Here is a 10,898-nt window from a genome sequence, read left to right on the forward strand (position 1 = left end):
CTTTTGTGGTGATAACAATCAGTCCTATCTTAAGTATTAATTTTTTTAGTTGTGTTAATGCTTTCTTTATTAGTTAGTATTCAATTTTCACTACTAAACTAGGTGATACATCTTGGCATGCTCGGTGGGACCCCACATTTGGGTCAACCTAATCAATATATTGGTTTTTTTGTGTTAACTAACCAAAGTAACCTTGTTTTCTTGTGTGTTTTTATGATAAGTTTGCTAATTTTCTTGTACGTATGCAGGTCATCCTTTAGAAATCATGCTCCTAGAAATCTAATCATTTTTGGATTTTTGAACACGAAAAAATAGCTTGTTTTTTGATCTCGTGACCTTGGTAACATGACCTTGCAATTGCAAGAATGTAGCTATTAATCGACAAGAATGTGGACCCACAAATGGGAGTTCACAGTTCATCCCCAACCAATAATTGCCATGTGTCCCAAAACATCTTAGCATTCCTACTAGTATTTCCTTCTACAGGAATGCTAGAACAACTTGTAGAATCGCTACCATTTTCCTAAAAGAATGTAACTGTTGCCCAGTCAAATGTTCAAATCGATTCCTACCATTGACCTCTCAAACCTACCAAAATAATTTGTTGTGAGATCACTTTATTATTGGATCACACTATGTTTTTTGAACCCACAGCCTAAAATTTTCACAGTCTTCACCAATTTTGTTCTGCATTCCTGTGAACCTTTCTCATATTCTCGCACTTGTAGGATCACTTCCTAAACCTACGAGTTTGCACTTTTGTCTAGTTTTCTCAAAATTCTAAGAGTTTTTTGTGTATCTTTTTATGCTGGTGTATTTTTTTGTAGGTTTTATCGTCATCATTATCTTTTAAATGGCTTAATATTGAACAAACATTACTTTTTTTTATGGAATGAATGTTTAAAGATTAAAATTAACCATTGTGATGAACACTTTATTTTAACATGTTAAAGAACATTATGTGCAAACACTTCAAATTCGGGGTTTAAAATAAACTTCATCAAATCTTGAATGCCCTAAAGATTGAAATGCTCTTATTCCCTCATCTTTGAAGCTTTAGTGCATGATTTCTCTTTTGTTGACTCAATTTACTTTTTTTGATGATGTTGTGAAATTGGAACGAATCTTGTATGTTGAACACATGTGTTTTTAAAAATCATAGAATAGAGCATTAAAGTGTCCAAATAGTAATGAACCCCATGTCTTACGTGTTTTGAAATTGTGCATTTTTGCACATTTTGGAATTCTCTCTTTTCATGCAAAGCAAGACCATTTAAAATATGCGACACATGTATCTAAAGTTGTTAGAAGAATCATTTGCAACAACCTAGGAGTGCTTCTAATGAGTTCATCCACCTTTGGGAAGTGCATCCCCTTTGGTGAGAAGCTCAAACTAGTAAAATTTTTGGCTAGTATATAAATGAGGGGAAAGGTAAAATTTCTCACTCTATCTCTTAAGTTTAGGTGGCATGTTTCTGGGGGTAGCCTGAGGTGGAAAAACTTTTCCATGATTTTAGCATGTCCAAAATAGATGCTTAAGTGGATCATAGCCAGTAACAACCATTTAAGCGACTCCATAGATCCATTTACAACACCCTTAGTCAAAAGTATCTCACTTTTTTCCATGGTATGTTCATTCATGGTATAGGGGAAACAACATCCCCTAAGATTACTCACCATTGTGCTCCCCTGGTTTAGGCATAAGGCCACTTGAGTTTCATCTCCAAGGGTCATTGTTCCTATAGAAGAGGAACTTCTATTTGTCATGCCTTGAAGATTCTCTGATGTGTATCCTTTGTTGATCAACTCTTGTGTTGGCTCACCTCTTTTATTAGAGGGAAATATTGCACTAGAATCAAGAGACATCACGTTGTGGGCCATTGAATAGCATATTGCAATAAAAAATCTTACCTTAGGGATAAAGTGTGTGTTTGAATTATTTTATTTTCTGATCAAGACCTGTACAAAAATTTTGTTGAACATACATAATTCAGTGGTTATTATCAAAATCCTTTTACTAAAGAGATCAACTATTTGTATTTCTCAAAATTTATTTGTCCTTTGAGAAATTGTTTTCCCATTCACCCTCATATCAAAAAAGAGAAGTTTTATCTTTGTCATCTCGAATGAAAGTTGTTAGCAAGTCCATTCGCAATAACTGCTCATCTCATTGGTCCAGTCTATCCATTTGTCTAAAAATTTATTCTTGTTCTTTCAAAACACACCAAAAATCACTAAGAAACTTCTAGTCCCAAAATCCTTTTTTTGTCCAAAGTCTTGCTCATTTTCAAAAAAAAAAAAAAAACTTTGCTATCTACCTACTTGACCGAAAATATCACAATTTATCTTTGAGATACCTCACATTCCCATATGGAAAATAGTTGTTAGTAAGCCCACTTGCAACATCATCTTTTCATCTTGGTTTACCTTTTACCCATACTTGTTACTTAGAAATCCCCAAGCATACCCCACAAAGACTAGTTACCAAACAAACCTTTTGCTCTAAAAATCCAAAAGTTGCTCTTTTCAAATTACCTTTTGCTATCAACCTACTTGACTGACAATGCCACATATTGTCCTTTCCTAGATGATAGCTAGCCAAATTAATCTTAAAATCCATAGTCTGCTATTTCTCAATCGATTTATGTTCGAACCCAAGGTCCAAAAGGTATACTTGTCATAGTCACTACCTCTAAAACCCCACAGTTGTAATCAAATCCCTTGGAAGTATCTCATGCCAAGCCATCCCAAACCTAAGTTTAAGAATGGTAAGCTTCTTCAGATACTAGCTTATAAGGAAATCAAAGTAGAGCATAAGAAGCACATCCCTAACCTAAGGATTGCCAAATTAGATCAAATTGAGAAAGATAGAGTAGAGGTAGCATTGCAAATTGAATGGGACTACAAAATTGAAAACCTAACCTTTCATCATGGTGTTAATATGAGCCTTATCAAAAACTCTACTATTACTCATTTTGATTAGGTCCTTCCTTTTTTTTCACACACTTGTGCACTTATAGGTTTGGTCTCTCACTAGGAATCACACTATCCGACACAAACATTTAAAGTAACACCATCTCCTCTCATCTTAGGTTGTTAAAGAAGAATCCTCCACATGCACTGTTAAAATCTTAGCGTTATTCCCTCACTCACTTAGAAATATTTTTCATCACATCTATCATCATCTTGAGTATCCTTGAAACACAACATTTTCTAGAGATAGGTTGTTATTGGTGTCCCACATCACCTTGAGCCAAAGGTTAGGGTCACACATTTTGCATCACCATCACATTTCCACATTAATATTTTAGAAAACCAAAAGTCTCTTGCACTTCACACCATATCATTTAGACTCCCCTAGTATCATACATATCTAGCATCATCCCTTGCTACACTACCATCTTTAGAAAAATCACCCTTTCATGCCACCCACCACACATTTTGGTAGGAGCACATGGAAAGAGAAGGACATGGATCCTAGTCATAGTAGTAACACAATTTGAGCTCAACTACATGCTGTAGTTTCCATGATGTCATTAGATCCACCACCACAAATTCTAGAAGAACCAAGATCCTCCATAGATGTTGAGGCATTCATGAACCAACCTAGTCATGCTACCATTGTAAATGCCATCATAGATCAAAACAAGGAAACTATCATGGAAAATTTCTTAAGGGAGAATGTTGGTGCCTTTGAGTTTTGGCGTCCAACCCTTGTTGACATAACAAATCCTACCCACCCTTTGTTTGGATGGCAGCCACCTCAGATAGAACTAGCATACCCAAATATACCCTCTACCCAGGTGCCTATTCCCATTTTGCAAAACACCCATCCCACTCTCACTCAATCCCTAGTGCATACTACATCTCAACCAACCCTGAGAATACCATCTACATCTATTTCTACCACTCATTTTTTTGTTCCACCAAATCCTATATTTGCATCAAGTAACACTACCTTTTCACTTCCACCCCACATCACATCTAGTCCATTTACTACTCAAATATCACCACTAGGGTCCAATACCTAATCTTCCATCCCACCTAACATCACTATCAATCCCTTCGTAGCTAGCCAAAGCTTTTTAGTTACATTTCCTTTGGGACTTTGGAATACTACTGTGACATAGACATCTATCACTAGTCTTCCCCATAGCACTGTAGTCATGTTCATACCTCAGGCACTATCATCCACCACTTCACAAAGTTATTCACTCTCACCCCTCACTAATTATTTCTCCATGTGACCTTTAGGCAATAGCCAAACCACCCTACCCTTGCAGTTCCCTTTGACGAATACTCTACTGTAGATAAATTACCTTGTACCTATTCATAATCAGTCATACTCTCAAGAAGGTGCGCAACCCCCATATATTGGACATGGTATGTATTCCCAAAGGATGGCATAGGCATAAACCACATTACCACCATTTTAGCCATAGTCTTCACACTAGCAATATGCTCAAGCACCCACACAAAACTATCTCACAGGGCAGCAACATCATAGCTACTTTCCACACCAAACAACTTCTTAGCAAATGTAGTAGTATGTACAAACCACATTCTAGCAACCCATAGCATCCATCCCACCAACTATGCAACCTATTTTTCTACAAATGCCATATGGCAATCAAGGTTTTCCACATCAACCTTTAGATCCTAGCATGTATCCTAAATTGGGTGCACCTGGATTGGGGGCACTCACTCCCCCACCTATAAACTTTGAATGGGAAGAGATGAAGAATGGTCTTAAAGCCCTCAAAGATGGAACATACACCAAAAATTTCAAGTTTCAGAATGATTTCCCATACCCTTTTGAGAGGACTATCTCGATGACACCATTTCCTAAACATTTTGAGATCCCTAAGTTTGAAAAATTTAGGGGGAAATGTGATCCAGTTACACATGTTAAAGAATTCTATATGCATTATTAGGAGGTAGCTTATAATGATGTGTTCCTCATGTGGCTCTTTCCCAAGAGCCTAGTAGGACCATCCCTAGAATGGTTTTGTCTTATCCCTCAGGGCACTATCAAAACTTTTGCAGAACTTTCTAAAGCCTTTGTTTATTAGTATACCCATCTCATTGAAACCAAACTTTCTATAGTAGACCTAGTCCACACTAAACAAAAAGGATGAGAAAGTCTTGTAGAATACTTAAAACAATAGTAGATCCTCACAAAAAGGATTACTTGTACCATCCCTGAGTGTCATCTTGTCAAGATGTTCATAAAAAAAGCACACCCTATCCTTGCTCATCATATGGTTATGAACTATTTGCAAATGTACAAGGACATCAAAGAAAAAGGGACGGGCCTCAAGAAAGGCATCAATAAGGATGGTGTCATTAGATTGTATAAATAAAACACCCAAGACCGAGGTTCAAGCAATGAAAAAACCTCATACTAGAATAAAAAAAAAAACACAGTGATAGATGGTGCCATTGACACCCAACATGTTCATATTGTCAAGGTGGTTACCAATGTTCCTACCACATTTTGTCAGCAACAACCTTATAAGCAACAACCCCCTATGTATCACCAACCATCTATGCAAACTCATCAACAAGTACCCATGCATCATAATCAAACTAATGCTATCACACTATTGGTAGGTAGTAAACCTTGTGTTCAAAGGAAACTGCATGTATACACTCCATTAGAGGAACCTCTTGATGTAATCTTTGAAAAATTGGCCAAAGATAACCTTGTTTGGTATCCAAAAATGCAACCCTTGGAGCCCAATCAGTCTAGAGCATCCTCGTACAAAGATAACGAATATTGCAAATTCCATCATGTCAAAGGACACACTACACTTAAATGCATGTAGCTTAATGATTACATACAAGACCTCATTGACTGGAAGCAGATCATAGTGGGGGCACAACCCTCACCTAATGTAGGATTAATGATGTATCAAAATACTTTCCCTCCTTGTAACACGAACCCAAGAAAGGAACCTACAAACCCTCCTATCAACAAACAAGGTGACAACTAAGATACATATTAGAATTATACATGAGCATACTTAGACTATGGTAGCTCAATTGGTCGCATATCAAAAGTTGAGCCATCTATCAATGTCATAAATATCAAGGGCCCATACACCCAGTGTGCAGTTGCTACTTGCCAAACATGACTCAATATAGCTGGTCCAACTGTATCTACACAAATCAGACCACCATTAGCATGACCACCTCCATCTCGATCATCTCCATCAGAATCACCTTCATTATGATCGCAAGATAACATCTTGGAACACCTTGGAAACATGCTAGCCTAGATCTCCATCTTGGATCTCTTATGGACAAGCCCACTTTATTAAGAGATCCTTGATAGTACTCTACATGAGTCACACATCCCCTCTAACATAAATGCCACCAAGTTTTATAATTTGGTTGGCCATATTTTTGCCTCATGTGCCTTATCCTTCAAAACCACAAATATCCTAGTAGTTGAACCTGATCACATCCTCCCATTTCACATAGCTATCATGGTTTTTGACTTTATAGTAAAATGTATCATGATAGATAATGGATCAGCTCTAAACCTATGTACTCTAAAGTTCATCAAACAAGCAAGATATATTGAAGTAGACATCATCAATGAAGTGATCACCATCAATGCATATGACAATTTGGAGTGCACTACTAAAGGAACCATCTTGCTCCCTATTAGAGTTGGCCCAACCACTCAAGAAACACTTTTTCATGTAGTTGATCTTAACTTTCAATATAACATCCTCCTAAGTTGCCCATTGATTCATGCCATGAAGGCCATTCTATCCACATATCATCAATGCATCAAATTCTCCCATAATATTACTGAGATAACCATCCACGCAGATCTTGAACCCTTTGCTTATTTCAATGCAATTGAAGCTTCATACACCAATCACTACCCTGAGATTGAAATTGGAACCACCACAACTAGTTCCTTTGGCACTTGCCATGATCTAGACACCATTTTAGCTTCCACTCTTTCCATGGTTAAAATCAACTACCAAGGTTGTGGTGAGTATAGTCTCATAGATGGTTTTGCTTTTGGCACTCTACCACTTGATCTACATACTCAAGGACACCTAACACATCAAGGGCCTATACTAGAAACCACCTCTCAACTCCACTAGCTAGGCTGTACCATATTTTTCACCAAAGGTATCCTTGATGGAGCAGAAAATGCACCAGACATTAACACATGGCTATACAAAGAGCCACCTCCTTAAAGTGAAACAATTCTTGATCACTTTAAATAGAAATATCCCTGGTCACATTGCTTGGCCATAGAGCAATCAGATTATTAGGGAGGTGGTTTAGGCCATCAAGAATTAGGTATGAGACAGCCTATAGAAGCACACTATGATAGAAAAATAAAGGCTTGGTCTATGGACTTCCCGCAACTAGGGGCACTACAATAGAAGTGCACGCCTTTACAAACATCTAGAACACTCTCATTGAGGTTGAAGACATCCCTAAGGAAGTTGAAAAGAAAGCTTACAATGATATTTTCCTTGATGAAATAATCCTTGGAGCCTATATGCTCTTCCAACTATCCTTGAATCTCATATACCTACCCCTCGCTCACCTCAAACTCGTAGATTGTGACCAACCAAGTATCATTTATGTTGACGAGTTCTCTATCAAGCATGCACTCCTTAAATTCATGGGGGCAAAAATGCCACATAAATGACTGCCATCGCCACCAACTATGTCTACAAGCTAGATCACATGGGTTACTTTGGGGAGGAGGAAATCTCTACTCACAAAAATGAAATTAAAAAAGAAACAAAAAAGCAAAAAGATCAAAGAAAAACATCACATGGTGAAAAATCCTCTGGAGCACCATTGGGTGACTTAAAAATAAAATAAAAAATAGAGGACATATCCAATAGTGAAAACCTCTCAGAGGCACCTGAAGATGGAGATTTCATCCTTCTCCCACAAGAGCATTGGCCTCCTATATCTTCAATTTTGATAGAAGAAACTTAGCTTGTAAATATCGATTTGATAGAGACACCACATATCATATACATTGTAGCTTCTCTACCACCCAAGCAAGTAGATCTTCTCATTGAGATCCTCCATAAGAATTTGGGTCATTTTGCATGGTCATATCAAGACATGTCTAGGTTGGACCCCAAACTAGTAGTACACCATTTGGTAGGGGATCTGGAGGCCAAACCTGTCAAGTAGAAACTTCAAAAAATGCACCCCAAGGTGGCTTTATTAGTCAAAGTAGAGCTAGAAAAGTTGCTAGAGGCCAAAATCATTTGACCAATAAATTATTCTAAATGGATTTCTAACATGGTACCTTTTACCAAGCCCTCTAGTGATATAAGGATTTGTACCAATTTTAGAGATCTTAATAAAGCTTGTCCGAAGGATGACTTTCCATTACCAAATATGAACATGATTGTGGATCTCGCTGCAGGTCATGAACTCTTGTCACTAATGGATAGTTTCTCCAGATATAATCAGATTCATATTGCAAAAGAAGATCAGCATAAAATGACATTCAATACACCTTGGGGCACATTTCTCTACAACATGATGCCATTTGGGTTGAAGAATGCTAGGCCAACATATCGGTGTGTGATGACGATCATCTTCCATGACCTAATCCATAAGATACTTGAGGATTACATGGATGATATTTTAGTCAAGTCTCTCAATGCTTTGGATCACTTATCTCACCTTAAGGAACTATTCAATCGACTGGCAGAATATCATCTCATGCTGAATCCAAAGAAGTGTGTCTTCAATGTTACTTCAGGTAAGCTCCTAGGCTTCATTGTGTTATAGTGTTGCATCGAGATTGACCCTAAGAAATTCAAAGCCATTATGGATATGGCTCCTCCTAAGACACTCAAGCACCTTTGTTCTTTGTAAGGAAAAATCCAATTAGTCTAATGGCTCATTTCTCAACTTGCTGATAAATGTCAACCCTTCACTCACCTGCTTAAGAAAGATCAAAATTTTAGATGCCAACACAAATTTGAGCTCATCAAGTAATACTTTGCTAATCCACCTATTTTGGTTCCTTCAGTTGTAGGGTGTGCACTCATATTGTACATCACAGCTACTCCCATAACATTAGGTTCTCTTCTAGCACAACTTGATGATGTAGGAAAGGAAAGAGCTATTTATTACATTAGCTGAACATTAATGGGCTATGAGATCAACTACACACCAATGGAGAAGGCATGCTTAGTAGTGATATTTTCTACCTGGAAGCTATTTCATTACATGTTGAGTCATACTGTGCAACTAATATTAAAGATTGATCCATTGAAATATATGCTCTCTTGCATAGTACTTATCAAATGCTTGGCAAAATGAGTTACGCTTCTTAGTGAGTTTGATATTCAATATATTGACAAAAAGGCCATCAAAGGCTAGGCTATTACAGATCACCCACTCATCATGGAATTTCTAGATGAACACCTCTATTTGATAGAAGAACAATCACTCTAGAAGCTATATTTTTATGGGTCCTATAAATCTCATGGCTCTAGCGAGGGCATACTCTTGGTTACACCTCAAGGTGATTATATTCCTAAGTCTTTCAAGCTATAATTTTAGTGTACAAATAACATCATAGAGTATGAGACCCTTATTATGGGACTCAAAATTTTCATTGAGTGGAATATCACGAAGCTTCAAGTCTATGGTGATTCTTAGCTTATCATCAAACAAGCATTGAATGAATATCAAACCAAGGATGACAAGCTACTACCTTACAAAGATCTAGTTGACCAATTGAAGAAGCATTTTACTTAGATCCAGTTCATATAGGTACCTAGACTCTAGAATAAGGTAGCTGATGTGGTGACTACTATTGGTTCTCTCTTGGAAATGTCATGTGAAGCTACACAATATGAATTCTTGGTTGAGCAACTACATGAATCAACATGAGTCTATATATTGGTTGGTCCCTAATCTCCATGATACCACAAAATTCATGCTTACCTACTAAGTGGTATCATATCTCCTCACATCACATGAACCCAATGCCAAAACCTTATTTTCAAAGCCTCCCATTACACTATCATCACCCAAACCCTATATCATTGTGGTTATCATGTTACTCTCTCTCAATGTTTAGATCAAAACAAGGCTATGATGGCTCTCAAAGAGGTGCATGTTGAACTTTGTGGTGATCACATGAGTGGGATGGTGCTAGAAAAGCAAATCCTTCAAGCTAGATACTATTGGCATACTCTAGAACATGATGCATTTGAATTTGTGAAATGCTATTTACCTTGTCAATAGCATGCTAATTTGATTCAGGCTCTAGCACAGGACTTGCAACCCATTGCACCACCATGGCCCTTTGCCTGCTAGGGGTTTGATCTTATTGGCCTTATTGAACCACTTTCTTTAGAAGGGTACAAGTGGATAATCACCACCATTGACTATTTCACTAAGTGGGTCAAAGCTATTCCCCTTGTTACTACCACAAGATTTCAGGTGTCCAAATTTATCTAATATCCTATCATATGTTGCTTTGGCATCCTGGCCACCATTTTCATAGACCATGGGGGAAATTTTGAAAACCTAAATATGGAAGAATTGTGTACTTCCCTTCACATACATCACCACATTTTGAGCCCATAGTTTCCACAAGGTAATAATCAGGCGGAGGCAACTAACAAAACCCTACGTAGAATCCTTAAGAAAGTTGTCAATGACTCTTGCAATGATTGGCATTTGCAAATCAATCCCACCCTATGGGCATACCACACTTCATTCCATATAGCCATTGGAACAACTCCATACTCCTTCTTCTATGGTGCTAAATCAATCCTACCTATTGAGGTTGAATTCCCATCTCTTTACATCTCTTTACGAGGTCAGATATCTGATGAAGAGTATAGAGTGGCTTGACTTACTCATCTTGA

This window comes from Cupressus sempervirens, chromosome 9 (genome assembly GCF_028749045.1).
Source record: "Cupressus sempervirens isolate cs-2001-9-10 chromosome 9, ASM2874904v1, whole genome shotgun sequence".
Lineage (NCBI taxonomy): Eukaryota > Viridiplantae > Streptophyta > Pinopsida > Cupressales > Cupressaceae > Cupressus > Cupressus sempervirens.